This window comes from Seriola dumerili, unplaced genomic scaffold, assembly GCF_002260705.1.
Source record: "Seriola dumerili isolate Sdu_G_001 unplaced genomic scaffold, Sdu_1.0 BDQW01000016.1, whole genome shotgun sequence".
NCBI lineage: Eukaryota > Metazoa > Chordata > Actinopteri > Carangiformes > Carangidae > Seriola > Seriola dumerili.
Window position 1 is genome coordinate 195858 of NW_019174271.1, and position 17652 is coordinate 213509.

A 17652-nucleotide genomic window follows, 5' to 3' on the forward strand; every position below is an offset into this window, starting at 1 on the left:
GACCGGAGGATTGGAGAAGGGGAATGGACTCTAAGATGGTAAGATGGAAGAAGAAGAGAGAGCCAGAGAGAAGGAGGGAACAGTGTGTGTGTGTGTGTGTTGTGCTGTGTGTGTGTGTGCGTGGTGTGTGTTGTGTCCGTCTGTTTCCCTGTTTTCTACCAGAGCCGCTCTGTGGGTCCAGCCTGTCATTACAGTTTCTCTGGTACAAATTCTGGTCTGCAGAGGAATGTCTGCACCTCACAACACACACACACCCACACACACACACACACACACACACACACCACCACACACACACACACGAACACACACACACACAACACACACACACACACACACACACACACACCACACACTGTGTTTGACTCACTGCTCAGATCCTGATCAAAGATCCTCTATACAGAAGATGTCTGCATTACAGGCAGCACCAAATGGTATGGAATGGGGACACAGTTCCGGTCTCCTAAGTGGGGTGTTTTGTCCCTCAACCCCTCCCTCAAGCGAAGCCAACTGCCATGAAATGTGACAGTAGTTAATATCAAAATCTATCCCTGTCTAGACTCACCTCTCTGCATTCCCTTTGGGAAAGAAAAGACAGATCTGTTTTTTCTTGTTATTTACAGCTGTTGCTGCATAAAGCTCGGGCAAGTCTCATTTCAGTTTAATAGGCTAATACTCTCTGTTTTTGTCTCCTCCAAAATACTTAAATAATGACAACATACAACAACAGCAATCGTTAAGCAATGAAACACATTTTGTTTTAAGTTTCAAAGTTTAATTATGGTTTGATGTATAAACCAGATCTTCGTGAGATTGTCGCACTGAGACAGAGGAAGGTCTTGAACAAAGTAAATTTTCTCCTGATCTGTTTGATCTGAAAAATGTCATTTTGATATCAGAATGTTCTGAAGACATGTGGGCTTGTAAAAATGGGACAATATTTATTTTGGTGGACTATGGAGCGAAAGAATCCGTCATATAATCTGGTGATCTTGTTCATTTCTCCCATTGGAGCGAACAGACTGAGACCTGCTTCTGGTCTCCTAAAGGTGTGGGGTGGGGGGGGTTAGGCCACTGAGATTGCTCATCATCATCAACAAGTACAAACAAGAAAACCACAGAATTCATCTTTTGCTGATGTTACTAAAGACGCACGTGGTAAAACACACACACACCATTGTACTTTACTGGGGGACAGGACTGTAAAGAGGTGGGATGTGAAATCTGTTCAGTTGAAAATGATCAAAATGAATAAGATACAACTTTGTCCATATGCAGAATGAAACTGAGGAAGATCCCTACAGGTGACTGGATTTTAGTCATTAGTCACTTTTAATTTCACTATTTTTTCATTTTTTATGTCCACTATTTTATTTTACTTATTTTATTGTATTATGTTCTAATGTATGTATTTTATTCTATTTTTATCTGTTCTTTAATTATTAAGTCTTTTAAAAATCAGTTTTTTGTATGTCATTGTCAGGTTTTCTTTACTGGATTTGTCCATTTCTTTTTAGTTATCATTTCTCTTGGGAAGTACTTTGAACTGCACTAACCTGCATGAAAAGTGCTATACAAATAAGTTTGATTGATTGATTGACTTACTGAAGTCACACTTGTGCCACAACAGGTTAGGTGAGTATCACACTGTGCGAGAGGCGGCTAACAAAAACTTGTAGAAAATGTTGATGAATATATGACTTCAACCTTTGTTTGAAAATGCAGCAAAGCAATAAACTGTGGCCATGCTGACACAACTTATGCATTAAATACACTGAAAACAGGAGGACAGGGATCAGCTGAACATTTTTTGAATTGAGTTCCATGACAAACTATTCTTATAAAATGCTGTGTCAGTCAGTTTGCCCACTGCGTGTCTTAACAATGTGGTCTAAGGGTCACCATTTTGACTGACACAAAAGATTACACCACCTTAATTATTATCTAAGCTTCAGTATCAAAATAACCTCAACTCAACTAGAAATCTAAATTAGTTTATTTATCGTCAGGAACTTCAATAGTGTAAAAGTGTCAATGCAAACATACGGAAGCCGAGAAAACGATATTAAATATATATTCACAAATATTTCTTTATCCCGTTATCTCAAGATAACAAAGCTCGTTATCCAGACATGATGAGATATTTATCCGGAGAAAACATTTTGGGCTGAACCTCTTACACTAAGTCGCAGTAACCAGTGTTGTGCAGTTCACAATTAAAAAGAATTACCTCAAAGTTCAGTTCATACAGATGAAAATGAAACTAGTTCATGTTCATAGTTCATTTTTTTTAAGTTTTGAACTAACTTCACACTTCCAAAAAGGAAAACTAGTTCACGTTCATTTTGTTCTGTTTTTTAAAAATAAATAGGCCGATCGATATTCTTTTTTCAATAGAACCTCCTTCTACCTGTCCACCAAGCAGCCCAATCAACTGCCACTCCCAAACCTAAATCAATTATTGTACACCACTGAAGAATCACTAGATATTAGTTAGATTTAAAACCTGTATATGAATATAATCCATCTGAGTCTTCAACTTGTTTTGCTCCTAGGCTGCTGCAAATGCTCAACTGGCTTCAGCAGTAGTTAGACCGTGGTCACCGTTGCTGTACGTCTCTGTACTGTACTGTGTAACCGTCTGTACGTCTGCACCGTCTGTGCCGGTCTGCACCGTCTGTACTATCTGTACTGTCTGCACCGTCTGTGCCGTCTGCACCGTCTGCACCGTCTGTACTGTCGTACCGTCTGTACCGTTGCACCGTCTGTACGTCTGTACCGTCTGCATCGTCTGTACTGTCTGTACCTCTACCACCAGCCAAGCTTGGCCGTGTCTATGGAGACGTCATGCGGCGTGACTGTAAAAACTGTCGTAAAACGGAGCTCGCGTTCACGTTCATCCATTTGTAAACTGATTTGTTCAGTTCAGTGTTCACAAAAAATATGGAATGTGTTCAATAACGATCATGCACAACACTGGCAGTAACACTCTCCTTTAGCAACAATCTTTGAGACTCGTTGCTGACGAGGACTGATTTGAAATGATCTTGTATGACACAGCGTGATTTCTGCCTTTAATTGAATCATATCTTCTGATGCATTGGTCAAATCTGTAGTCTTGACATTTTCAGTTTACAGCTCTACTACTAATACTAAGTTTCCGTCTGCAATACTGGCTTGGCACATCTTGAGCTCTGACTAACAAAATCATATAATGGGAAAAAATGAGGGAATGTGTTATCTCCAGATAACGGGACAATTATCTCGTAAATCAGGATAACAAAAAGTTTTTCCTCTGGATAATATGTCAATTAATCTCGACAGTAAATGAGCTTTGTTATCTTGAGATAACGGGATGAAGAAAATATTTATGAGTATGGCCTTTCTCAGCTTCCGTACAAACACAGCAACATAGTTGGAAAAAGGAAAAACACAGAGGTAGTATGAAAGTTCAGCTTAGCTAGTGTAAAACAGTTAAAGATGTTAAGTGTGGTTAAAATAGTCCGTGGGCTAAAATAGTTTCGTGAGTTGAGTCAGTGAGGTTCAGTCCTGAATATGAGTGACTTGTATCTGCAGCCTGAAGGTAGATGTCTGTATGGGTTGTGTAGTCTGTGGTGTAGTATCATTGAAGGCTATTTCTTTACCTTTGCATCTAACAGATTTTTATAAACTGAAGTTAAGATTTTATCACTTCACCTCTTTCTGCTTTTTGTGTGAAACCTGCAGCTTTAAATGTATTTTAGTATAATTTGTACATATGACTTTACTCCAGTTGTTTGTACATGTTGGTGTTCTATGAAAACCCCAAATCTCAAAAGTATTTCTATTTTTGGTTCCATGAAACTGTTCTGATTTTAGCTACGAGGACCATATAATAAACTCTAGAGGGTCTGGACACACATCACAGCCTCAGGATCATGTGATCAGGAAAACCACAGCAACTGGAGGTGAGAGGTTTTTATTAGACAGCTGTGTTGTTGTTTCTTCCTTCTGCCTGACCTCACAGGTTTTCAAAAAAACTTTCTTATCACTGACTGATTCATTTATCATCTCTAGTGTGTATTCTAACGTTTGAATTTTTCTTTTAGATCCTGAATACAAGTTACACGCTCTCCTCTGTGTCAGCTCAGACTAGCAATATGTTGCAGTAGAACCGTCGACCTCCACCAACCACTCAGGGGTTATCAACATGTGAATTCTTGATTTAAGCAGAAAACTATCAACTGTGAATAAATATGGTCGTAGCCCTCTGCGACGTCAACCACAGGTTTTCTGAGAGCGGTTAGGAGCTAAAGAGACTAAAAATATTTTTATGTTACAAGGCTGTAAATATTTATTTCAACGGTATTTCATGCCGTCATTAGAGGAGCTGCAGTTTTTTAGCACTTCCAGTGTTGGCTTCATTTTCTATCCTTGGAGAGTTGATGCTTGACAAAAATGTGTTTTGTGAGGTCACTGCAATCTTGACCTTTGACCATCAAATCAAATAAAATTCATCTTTGAGTCCATGTGAATGTTTGTACCAAATTTGAAGAAAAATTCCTCAAAGTGTTCCTGAGATTAGCCTTACAGTTTACATTTTAGCTAACTATGTGACCATTTCAAATTTTTGCCTTTAAAGGTGCGACGTGTAAGATTATAGTTTATATATATGATTGATAACAGTATCAATAGTATGTGAAGGAGCCACAGTGATGATGTCATGCTGCTGTAGCCTACATCATGTGTCATGCCAGTATCCTTGCCTTTTCATATTCTTTATAGGTTTGAAATAAAACATACTGTTGTTCTACAAATAATCATAATTTGTTCAGTGGCTAAAACAAATTTTAACTATTTCAACAGTGAATGCACATAATAAATAATGATTATAAGGAACTGGGGAAACAACCAACATGATTAACTGGACAGGGGCCGAAAAGGTGAAATGCGCCCCCTATGGAGGTGGAGCAAGTAGCACCATCTACACATTACCACCTTTAAGTTACAGTCGCTAACTGATGTTTAGCTAGCTGATATGACAAGTACGTCAATGATTATGTAAGCTTTTTTTTTTTTTTAACTTTAGCCCTTGAGTTACAGTAAAGCTAGCTGATATTTGTTCGCAATATCACAACAAACATAATACAAATTAAATAATACAGAAATGTAGTTGAATTCTTAATCACTTAGCATGCCTGCTAAAATTATCATTTTTAAGTTTATTCTCACGTGAGAAATAAAATCCACTGCAAGACCACAACACAAGTCTACAGGTTCTCGGTATCATTGGACGGACTAAAAAAGAGACTCAGCAAGAACTTTCAGTAAAACAGAAACATCTTATAATTCATAAAGGATTTACAATATCTTACATTATGGAACAAAACTTTTATTGTAAAGCAGGGTAAAGACCTTTTTGCCGCCTTCCTCAGTTTCGATAGCTAAGACAGGAAAAACATAGAAACTGTTTTAAAAAATACATCTCTGTTACGGACTTCAATCTCAAAGATAAGTAGAAGGATTCACGTATCCCTTTTTGTCACGTATGTTACATGACTGTCACTTATGTACACTTGCTTGTTTTTATCTGGCAAAACAAGGTTTAAAGAATAGCTGATAAAATGACACAAGCACACACGTTCTCCTCGCACCACACTTTCTCCTCACACACACGCACACACAACACGCCACGCACGCATGCATCACACAACAACATAGACACAGACACACATACATTACACACACACACACACACACACACACATACACACCTTTAGTGTCCTGCTGGTGAGGTGAGGGCCACAGCATCATTAGTGTTAAGGCAACGTCTGTTCCAAACTTTGGCTCAAAGTCGGATACACAAAGGGCACTTTAAGGCAAAAGCTTTTCATAACTCAAACACATCAGAACACATGAAGGCATTCCACCAATGACACACACCTGTAATGCTTAAGTAAACAAATTGGTAAAGTGGCACATTAAATGTCTTTTGGTTTAATAGTAATTTCTCCAGTCAGTTCATCTTTGGGAAGCTTCCAGTTAACTCTGGCTGTTTGGCTCTTGAGTCTTCTCAGCCTTGATTAAGGCGAGTTGTTATTATTTCGAGGTGAAGTCCAGAAGACGTCACACAGAGTTTTATCTTTCTGGGTTTATTAAGATGTGACACCGTGGCTCAAAGTTCCTGCAAAGAGCTCAGCTCCTGAATATTCACGTTTGAGTAGAATAAGTCGCCCGTGTTGAAAGGTCTCCATGGACCAGCGTGGGAGCCTAATCTCACTTCTCGTCGCTCACAGAGCAGTCCACAGCGATAGATCTCCTGGATTTTCTGTGATTTTCACCTCCTTCTCCGGGTATCTCCACCTCCAACCGTGGATCCTTTCAGCTCTCTGGGATCTTCTCTTGCTGACGAGCTGCGGCGGAGAGTTGTCCATTTCGTCTTCCATCTCCGAGATGCGCTCGGCGACGCAGTGGGCTGTGAGTCGGGCCTCGGGGTTCGTGGTCCCAGCATTCCTTTTTATGGTGGCACAGATCACCGCCACTCCCTGTTGACGACAGGAGGAGAGTAAGCAATATGAGACTCTTGACGATCGCAGGACAATTTAACAGGGAGTGAACATGAAGGCAGTGCCTGATTCATGCGCAGCATTCTGTCCTCCATCTTTAATGAAGCCTTTAAAAAAATAATGAAAAATTAATAACTGTGTGCATATTCATGATTCTTATCATTCAATTATTTTCTAGTATAACAATAGATAAAATATGTTTTAGCCTCTTGTAGCTTTGTTTGGGCATTAACCAGCTCCATGTTAAACATCCCATATTGATGTTTTTATATAAATGTAAGACGATGATGAGGAAATAATCCAGTATTTCCACCTTGAAACTGTTAGTGAACCAATGACCAGTCTCATAAAAACAGATTCAGGGTTTCATACGTCACAAACCTCAGGAACCAATCCTGTAAACTTGTGGGGACGGGGGCGGGGCTAAATAAACTGAAACTTGTGAGAGTTTGCATTAGCACAACACTTAACACTGTGGTCAGCCAGTGCCGTACTGTTACAAGCATAACAAGCCATAACCATAACAAAAAAAGTTGGCTAACTACGCTTAAAACCGCTCTGACCCGTCTGCTAGTCTCTTGGTTCTTTGGTTCTCAGACTTCCTCCTCTGGGGTCTGGGGTCTACTGAGGGCTCAAACATGAGGCTTGAGTCTCTCTGATGTTTCCTCTAAACACTAACCATTCATGATGCTCTCTTGTTCTTAGTTTAGTTCAGTTTTTTTCACACAAGAATTATTCAGTTAAACCATTGGATATGTGTGCGTGTTGTTCCTTCAGTATCGTTGCCTGTGTTGTGCTTGACCTGTAGCCTGAGAACAGGGAGTCAGGGATTCTCAGGTCCTTGGGCCCCTCGGTCTCTCAAGCACGGGTTGTCCTTTCATGCTCTCCACACAGGGGTTGCTCTCGCACTTTTAGAGCCATACGCCGGTCGTTAGTCCTTCACCTCTGCCACACACACCCAAACACAAACACAACCAAACACAAGATACATCACCTGAGTCTTTCCTTTGCTGTCCATGTTGTCTGTGGCGGGTACATAGAAAACAACACATTATAGAGGAGTTCAGTTTGTTTTCAGGGTTTATGACTGTGAAAATTTTTAAGAAACAAAACCACATGGAAAGAGGAAAGACAGAGTGAGACAGGTGGCCTTGTGAGTTAATCTGGATTAGAGGTGTTAAAAGCTTTCTTGGTTGATGTCAGCTCCACCAGACCATCTGACTTGTCACGCTTTGTAAACTGCACCGCTGGATGCCGGACAGTGAAATAAAATTGTTTTCTCCACGGGAAAGAAAAGCTCGCTTTGGCGCTTGGATGATGATTCATTTTCTAAAAACAAAACAGATGCAGCTTCTCTAACAAGCAATTACTCACGTACTCAGACTTGTGCACCAACACAAGCACAATCTGTTCTTTTTTTTTAACGATTTCATGGTGAAGAACCAGCAGAGGGAAAAGAGAGAGCGCAACGTCAAAACCATGAGAAATGAAAAAACCAAGTTCTGGGACGGGTGGATGACAATCATACAAGAAAGCTTTTTACACTTTCTAATCACATTAAACTCCAACAGCCACTTGTCCTCACTCTGTCTTCCTCTTTTCATGTGCTGTTTTTGTTCTTTAAATTTTCACCAGTCATTAAAAAACCCTTGAAACTAAAACTGAACTCCTCTATATGTTGGTTTGTTCTATGTTAACCCGCCACAGACAAACATGAACAGCAGGAAAGACTCAGGTGATGACTGTGTTGGTTGTGTTTGTGTTTGTGTTGCAGAGGTGAAGGACTACGAACCGAGCGTATGGCTTTAAAGTGCGAGAGCACCCCTGTGTGAGAGATGAAGGAACAACGTGCTGAAGGAGAGGACGGAGGGCAGACCTGAAGATGCCCTACTCCGGCTCAGGCACCAGTGTCAGACACAACACATCCGAACATACTGAAAGAACACACGCACAGCATATCATGGTTACTGATGAATTCTGGTTGAAAAAACTGAACTAAACTAAGAGCAGAGAGCATCATGATGGTTAGTGTTTAGAGGAAACATCAAGAGACTCAGGCCTCATGTTTGTCCTCAGTTCAACCCAGACTCAAGAGGAGGAGTCTGAGACCAGAAACCATAGACATAGCAGACGGGTCAGAGCGCGTTAGCGTTAGTAGCATCTTTTATTTGTTTATGTTGCTCATTGTTAGCTCTGTAACAAGTACGGCACTTGCTGACACAGTGTTAGTGGTTGTTGGCTAATGCAAACTCGTCACAATGTTCAGGTTATTTAGCCCGCCCCCGTCCCCACAAGTTTACAGGATGGTTCCTGAGGTGTGACGTATGAAACCACTGAATCTTTTTTATGAGACTTGTCATTTGGTTCACTACAGTTCAAGGTGGAAATACTGATTATTATTCACTCATATACGTCTACCATTATATAAAACATCATATGGATTGGTTAACACTGCGAGCTGGTTAATGGCCAAAACAAAGCTACAAGAGGCTAAAACATAATTTTAGTCTTTGTTTATACTTAGAAAATATTGAATGATAAAATCATGGAATATGCACACAGTTATTTTATTTCATTATTTTTTTAAAGGCTTCATTAAGAGGAGGACAAGATTGCTGCTGCCATTTGATCAGGGCATCTGCCTTCATGTTTTCACTCTGTTTTAAAATTGGCCTGCGATGTCAGGAAGTTCATATTGTTCTCTCCTTCCTGTCGTCACAGGAAGTGGCGGTTGATCTGTGCCACCATAAAGGAATGCTGGGACCACGACCCGAGGCCCGACTCACAGCCCACTGCCGTCACCGAGCGATTCTCGGAGATGGAAGACGAGATGGACAAACTCTTCCAGCCGCAGCTTCGTCAGGCAGAGAAGATCCCAGAGGAGCTGAAGATCCGGTGGAGGTGGAGATCCGGAGAAGGAGTGTGAAAATCACAGAAATCCAGGAATTCATCGCTGTGGACTCTCTGTGAGCGACGAGAAGTGAGATTAGGCTCCACGCTGTCATTGGAGACCTTTCAACACGGCACTTTTTCTACTCAAACGTTGAATTTCAGGAGTGAAGCTCTTGCAGGGACTTTGAGCCACTGGTGTCACATCTAATTCAAACCCCAGCAAAGATAACTCTGTGGACGCTTCTGGACTTTCACCTCGAAATAATAACAACTCGGCCTTACAGGAGAAGACAATGGAGCCAAACAGCCAGAGTAACTTGGAAGCTTTCCACAAGGATGAACTGAGCATGGAGACATTACTATTAAACCAAAGACCTAAGCCACCCCAGTTACAAAACAGGGGTCATGTGTGACCTTCGCGAGTTTGGAGAAAGCCCCAAAGGCCGATCCGGACTTGAGGCCAAAGTTGAACAGACTGCCTTAACACTAATAGCTTGCCTCCACCCCAACAAAAGAAATAAATGGAAAGTGGGAGTGGTGTAGATGGGCGGTAGTGGCATGCGGCGGCTACGGATATGGTGTGCTTGTGAGAGAACGTGTGTGCGAGGGGAACGAGTTGTGCTTGTTGTCATTTTTAATCAGCTTTCTTTAAACCTTGTTTGCCTAGATAAACAAGCACAGTGTACATAGTGACAAAGTTCAACTGTACATACGTGACCAAAAAGGGAAACGTGGAAATTCCCTTCTACTTATCTTGAGATTGAAGACGTTAACAGAGATGTATTTTTTTAAAACAGTTCTATGTTTTCTGTCATGTAGCTACAGAAAACTGCAGGAAGGCGCAAAAGGTCTTTTACCCTGCTTTTACATACATTTGTCATATGTCAAGATATTGTAAATCCTTTATGAATTAAAGATGTTTCTGTTTACTGGGAAGTTCTGCTGAGTCTCTTTTTTAGTCCGGCCAATGATCGAGAAACTGTAGATCTGTTTGTGTCTGCAGTTGGATTTTATTCTCACGTGAGAATAAAAACTTCAAAATGTATTTTAGCAGGCCTGCTAAGTGATTAAGATTCAACTACATTTCTGTATTATTTAATTGTATTATGTTTGTGTGATATTGCGAACAAAATATCATAGCTTAACTTTTAACTCAAGCTAAAGTTTAAAAAAAAAACAGGCTAACATAATCATTTGAGTTATTGTCACTATCAGCTAGACTAACATCAGTATAGGGCGAAAAACTGTAACTTAAAGGTGTTAATGTGTTAAGATGGTGCTTACTTGCTCCACCTCCATAGGGGGCAGCATTTCACCTTTTCGCCCCTGTCCAGTATAATCATGTTGTTGTTTTCCCCATGTTCCTTAATAATTCATATTTATATGTGCATTCCACTGTTCTCGCTCAGCTTAAATTTGTTGTTAGCACTGAAACAAAATTATGATTTATTTGTAGAAACAAAACAGTATGTTTTTATTTACCATATAAAAATATGAAAGGCAAGGGGATACTGCAAATGACACAATGGATGTCAGGCTACAGCAGGCCTGACATCATCACTGTGGCTCCTCACATACTATTTGATACTGTATCAATCTATATTATAAACTTATAATCTTAACACGCCACCTTTAAGGGCAAAATTTGAAATTGGCTCCACATTAGTTAAGCTAAAATGTACTGTAAGGCTAATCTCAGGAAAACACTTTGAGGAAATTTCTTCAAATTTGGTTACCAAACATTCACATTGGACTCAAAGATGAATTTATTTGATTTGATGGTCACCAAGGTCAACGATTGCAGTGACCTTCACAAAACACATTTTTGTCAAGCATCAACCTCCAAAGGATGAAAAATGAAGCAAACACTGAAGTGCTAAATAACTGCAGCTCCTCTAATGACGCATTAAAATACCGTTTTGAAATAAATATTTAACAGCTGTAAAACATAAAAATATTTTTAGTCCTCTTTAGCTCCTAACCGCTCTTCAGAAACCTGTGGTGACGTCGCAGAGGCTTACGACCATATTTATTCACAGTTGATAGTTATCTGGCCTTACCAATCAAGAATTCACATGTTGTTAAACCCCTGAGTTGGTTGGTGGAGGCCCGACGGTTCTACTGCAACATATTGCTAGTCTGAGCTGAGCACAGAGGAGACGTGTTAACTTGTATCAAGGATCTAAAAAGAAAATTCAAACGTAGAATACACAAACTAGAGATTTGAATAAATGAATCAGTCAGTGATAGACAAGTTTTTTAAAACCCTGTGAGGTCAGGCAGAAGAGAGAAAACACAACACAGCTGTCTAATAAAAACCTCTCAACCTCCAGTTTGCTGTGGTTTTCCTGATCACATGATCCTGAGGCTGTGATGTGTGTCCAGGACCCTCTAGAGTTATAATTGTTCTCGTAAAAGCTAAAATCATGAACAGTTTTCATGCGTAACCAAATAGAAATACTTTGAGATTTTGGGGTTTTCATAGAGACACCACATGTACAACAACTGGAGTAAAGTCATATGTACAAATGTTTACTAAAATTACATTTAAAGCTGCAGTGTTCAACAAAAGGCAGAAAGACGGTGAAGTAGATAATCTTAACTTCAGTTTATAAAAATCTTGTTAGATGAAAGGTAAAGAAATAGCCTCAGATACTACACCAGGACTAACACAACCATTACAGACAATCTACCTTCAGGCTGCAGATTACAAGTCACTCATATTCAGGACTGACCTCAACTGACTCAAACTCACCGAAGGACTATTTTAGCCACGGACTATTCTTAACCACACTTAACATCTTTAAACTGTTTTCACTAGCTAAGCTGAACTTCATCTACTCTGTGTTTTCCTTTTCCAACTATGTGCTGTGTTTGTACGGAAGCTGAGGAAATGCCATACTCATTAAATATTTCTTCATCCCGCTTATCTCAAGATAACAAAAGCTCATTATGTCGAAGATAATGACATATTATCCAGAGAAAACTATTTTTTTTGTTATCCTGATTTTAACGAGATTAATTGTTTCCCGTTATCTGGAGATAACCCATTCCTCATTTTTTCTTCATTATATGATTTTGTTAGTCAGAGCTCAGATGTGCCAAGCCAGTATGCGAGACGGAAACTTAGTTATTAGTAGTAGAGCTGTTAAACTGAAAATGTCAAGACTACAGGATTGACCAAATGCCATCAGAGAATGATTCAATTAAAAGGCCAGAAATTCACGCTTGTGTTTATACAAGATCATTTTCAAATCAGTTCCTTCGTTCACTGCTAACGAGTCTCAAAAGCATTTGTTCGGCTAAGGAAGAGTGTTTACTGCCTTAGTTGTTGTGCTGATCGTTCATTTGAACACATTCATATTTTTTGTTGAACACTGAACTGAACAAATCAGTTTAAAAATGATGAACAGTGAACGCGGAGCTCACGTTTATCACGACAAGTTACAGGCACGCCGCATGACTTCTCCATAGACCCACGGGCCAAGCTTGGCTTGGTGGTAGAGGTACAGACAAGTACAGACGATGCAGACGTACAAGACGGTACAGACGGTGCAGACGGTACAGACGGACCAGACAGTACAGGACGGTGCAGACGGATGCAGACGGCCACAGGACGTGCAGACAGCTACAGATAGTACAGACGGTTTGAGACGCGCCACCAGACGGTGCCAGACATGGTTACAACGGTACAGACCAGGTACAGGACCCGTACCACGGTGCACACGGGTCTACTTTACTGGCTGAAGCCAGATGAGCATTTGCAGCAGGCCTTAGGAGAGCAAGAACAAGTGAAGAACTCAGATGGATTATATTCACGGTGTGTACAGGTTTTTAAATCTGTGAACACTAATATCTGTGATTCTCCAGTGGTGTACAATAATTGATTTAGGTTTGGAGTGCCCCAAGGCTGCTGACACCAGTGTAAAAAGTCAGAAAAGATAAACAAGAATCGGAAAACCTATATTTTTTAAAAAAAACAGAACAAATAGAAACGTAATCAACCCCTTTGTAAGAAGTTATCAAAAACAAAAAAAAGATGAAACTCATGAACCATAACAACAATTCACGTGAACTGAACTTGATAAGGGTAAAAAATACTTTATTTAAAAAAAATATCACACACTTGTTACTGCATAAAAAAGTCAACCAAAACATTCTCCGGGATAATAATACTTCATCATGTCATAAACAAGCTAATACTTGAGATAACGGATAAAGAAATATGTGAATATAGATATTTATATTCGTTTATCTCGTGCTTCCGTATGTTTGATTGACACTTTTACACTATTGAAGTTCCTGACGGCTAAATAAACTAACTTTAGATTCTAGTTGAGTTGAGGTTATTTAACAAGCTTAATAATAATTTAAGGTGGTGTAATTCTTTGTCGTCAGTCAAAAATGGTGACCCTAGACCACATTGTAAGACACGCAGTGCAAACTGACTCACACAGCATTTTCATAAGGAATCTTTGTCATGGAGACCATTCAAAAAGATGTTCGCCTTGTCCCTGTCCTAGACCAGAGACCAGAGACCAGAGACCAGAGACCAGAGACCAGAAAGCAAAGACTGGAGACCGGAGACCAAACACCAGAGACCAGAGACCAGAGACCAGAGACCAGAGACCAGAGACCAGAAAGCAAAGACTGGAGACCGGAGACCAAACACCAGAGACCAGAGACCAGAGACCAGAGACCAGAGACCAGAGACCTGAGACCTGAGACCAGAGACCTGAGATCTGAGACCAAACACCGGAGACCGGAGACCTGAGACCTGAGACCTGAGACCGGAGACCAGAAACCAGAAACCAGAAACCAGAAACCAGAAACCAGAGACCAGAGACCAGAGACCAGAGACCAAAGACCAGAGATTGGCAGAAGGAGGATTGATCTCTAAGATGGTAAGATGGAAGAAGAAGAGAGAGCCAGAGAGAAGGAGGGAACAGTGTGTGTGTGTGTGTGTGTCTGTGTGTGTGTGCGTGTGTGATGTGGTACCGTCTGTTCCCTGTTCTCCTACCAGAGCCGCTCTGTGGGTCCAGCCTGTCATTACAGTTCTCTGGTACAAATTCTGGTCTGCAGAGGAATGTCTGCACCTCACACACACACACACACACACACACACACACACACACACACACACACACACACACACACACACACACACACCACACCACAACCACACACACTGTGTTTGACTCACTGCTCAGATCCTGATCAAAGATCCTCTATACAGAAGATGCTGCATTACAGGCAGCACCAATGGTATGGAATGGGACACAGTTCCGGTCTCCTAAGTGGGTGTTGTCCCTCAACCCCTCCCTCAAGCGAAGCCAACTGGCATGAAATGTGACAGTAGTTAATATCAAAATCTATCCCTGTCTAGACTCACCTCTCTGCATCCTTTGGGAAAGAAAAGACAGATCTGTTTTTTCTTGTTATTACAGCCTGTTGCTGCATAAAGCTCGGGCAAGTCTCATTTCAGTTTAATAGGCTAATACTCTCTGTTTTCTCCTCCAAAATACTTAAATAATGACAACATACAACAACAGCAATCGTTAAGCAATGAAACACATTTTGTTTAAGTTTCAAAGTTTAATTTATGGTTTGATGTATAAACCAGATCTCGTGAGATTGTCGCACTGAGACAGAGGAAGGTCTTGAACAAAGTAAATTTTCTCCTGATCTGTTGATCTGAAAAATGTCATTTTGATATCAGAATGTTCTGAAGACATGTGGCTTGTAAAAAATGGGACCAATATTTATTTTGGTGACTATGGAGCGAAAGAATCCGTCATAATCTGTGATCTTGTTCATTTCTCCCATTGGAGCGAACAGACTGAGACCTGCTTCTGGTCTCCTAAAGGGTGTGGTGGTGGGGGGGGGGTTAGGCCACTGAGATTGCTCATCATCATCAACAAGTACAAACAAGAAACCACAGAATTCATCTTTGCTGATGTTACTAAAGACGCACGTGGTAAAACACACACACACATGTACTTTACTTGGGGAACAGGACTGTAAGAGGTGGGGATGTGAAATCTGTTCAGTTTGAAAATGATCAAAATGAATAAGATACAACTTTGTCCATATGCAGAATGAAACTGAGGAAGATCCCTACAGGTGACTGGATTTTAGTCATTAGTCACTTTTATTTCACTATTTATTTTCATTTTTATGTCACTATTTTATTTACTTATTTTATTGTAATTATGTTCTAATGTATTGTATTTTATTCTATTTTATCTGTTCTTTAATTATTAAGTCTTTTAAAAATCAGTTTTTGTATGTCATTGTCAGGTTTCTTTTACTGGATTTGTCCATTTCTTTTTAGCTTATCATTTCTCTGGGAAGTACTTTGAACTGCACTAACCTGCATGAAAAGTGCTATACAAATAAAGTTTGATTGATTGATTGACTTACTGAAGTCACACTGTGCCACAACAGGTTAGGTGAGTATCACACTGTGCGAGAGGCGGCTAACAAAAACTTGTAGACAATGTGATGAATATATGACTTCAACTTCTGTTTGAAAATGCAGCAAAGCAATAAACTGTGGCCATGCTGACACAACTATGCATTAAAACACTGAAAACAGGAGGAGGACAGGGACAGCGAACATCTTTTTAATTGAGTCTCCATGACAAAACTATTCTTATGAAATGCTGTGTCAGTCAGTTTGCCCACTGCGTGTCTTAACAATGTGGTCTAGGGTCACCATTTTTGACTGATGACAAAGATTACACCACCTTAATTATTATTAAGCTTCAGTATCAAAATAACCTCAACTCAACTAGAAATCTAAATTAGTTTATTTATCCGTCAGGAACTTCAATAGTGTAAAAGTGTCAATGCAAACATACGGAAGCCGAGAAACGATATAAATATATATTCACAAATATTTCTTTATCCCGTTATCTCAAGATAACAAAGCTCGTTATCCAGACATGATGAGATATTATCCGCAGAAAACAATTTGGGCTGAACCTCTTACACTAAGTCGCAGTAACCAGTGCTGTGCCAGTTCACAATTAAAAAGAATTACCTCAAAGTTCAGTTCATACAGATGAAAATGAACTAGTTCATGTTCATAGTTCATTTTTTTAAGTTTTGAACTAACTTCACACTTCCAAAAAGGAACTAGTTCACGTTCATTTGTTCTGTTTTTTAAAAATAAATAGGCCGATCGATATTCTTTTTCAATAGAACCTCCTTCTACCTGTCCACCAGCAGCCCCAAATCACTGCCACTCCCAAACTAAATCAATTATTGTACACCACTGAAGAATCACAGATATTAGTTAGATTTAAAACCTGTATATGAATATAATCCATCTGAGTCTTCACTTGTTTGCTCCTAAGGCTGCTGCAAATGCTCAACTGGCTTCAGCAGTAGTAGACCGTGCGCACCGTCTGCACCGTCTGTACCGTCTGCACTGTCTGTACCGTCTGTACTGTCTGTGCCGTCTGCACCGTCTGTACTATCTGTACTGTCTGCACCGTCTGTGCCGTCTGCACCGTCTGCACCGTCTGTACCGTCTGTACGGTCTGTACCGTCTGTACTGTCTGTACCGTCTGTACCGTCTGCACCGTCTGTACCGTCTGTACCGTCTGCATCGTCTGTACTGTCTGTACCTCTACCACCAGCCAAGCTTGGCCGTGTCTATGGAGACGTCATGCGGCGTGCTGTAAAACTGTCGTAAAACGTGAGCTCGCGTTCACGTTCATCATTTGTAAACTGATTTGTTCAGTTCAGTGTTCACAAAAAATATGAATGTGTTCAATGAACGATCATGCACAACACTGGCAGTAACACTCCTCCTTAGCAACAATCTTTGAGACTCGTTAGCTGACGAGGACTGATTTGAAAATGATCTTGTATGACACAGCGTGATTTCTGCCTTTAATTGAATCATTCTCTGATGCATTGGTCAATCTGTAGTCTTGACATTTTCAGTTTACAGCTCTACTACTAATACTAAGTTTCCGTCTGCATACTGGCTTGGCACATCTGAGCTCTGACTAACAAAATCATATAATGAGAAAAAATGAGGAATGTGTTATCTCCAGATAACGGGACAATTATCTCGTTAAATCAGGATAACAAAAAATAGTTTTCTCTGGATAATATGTCATTATCTCGACATAATGAGCTTTGTTATCTTGAGATAACGGGATGAAGAAATATTTATGAGTATGGCCTTTCTCAGCTTCCG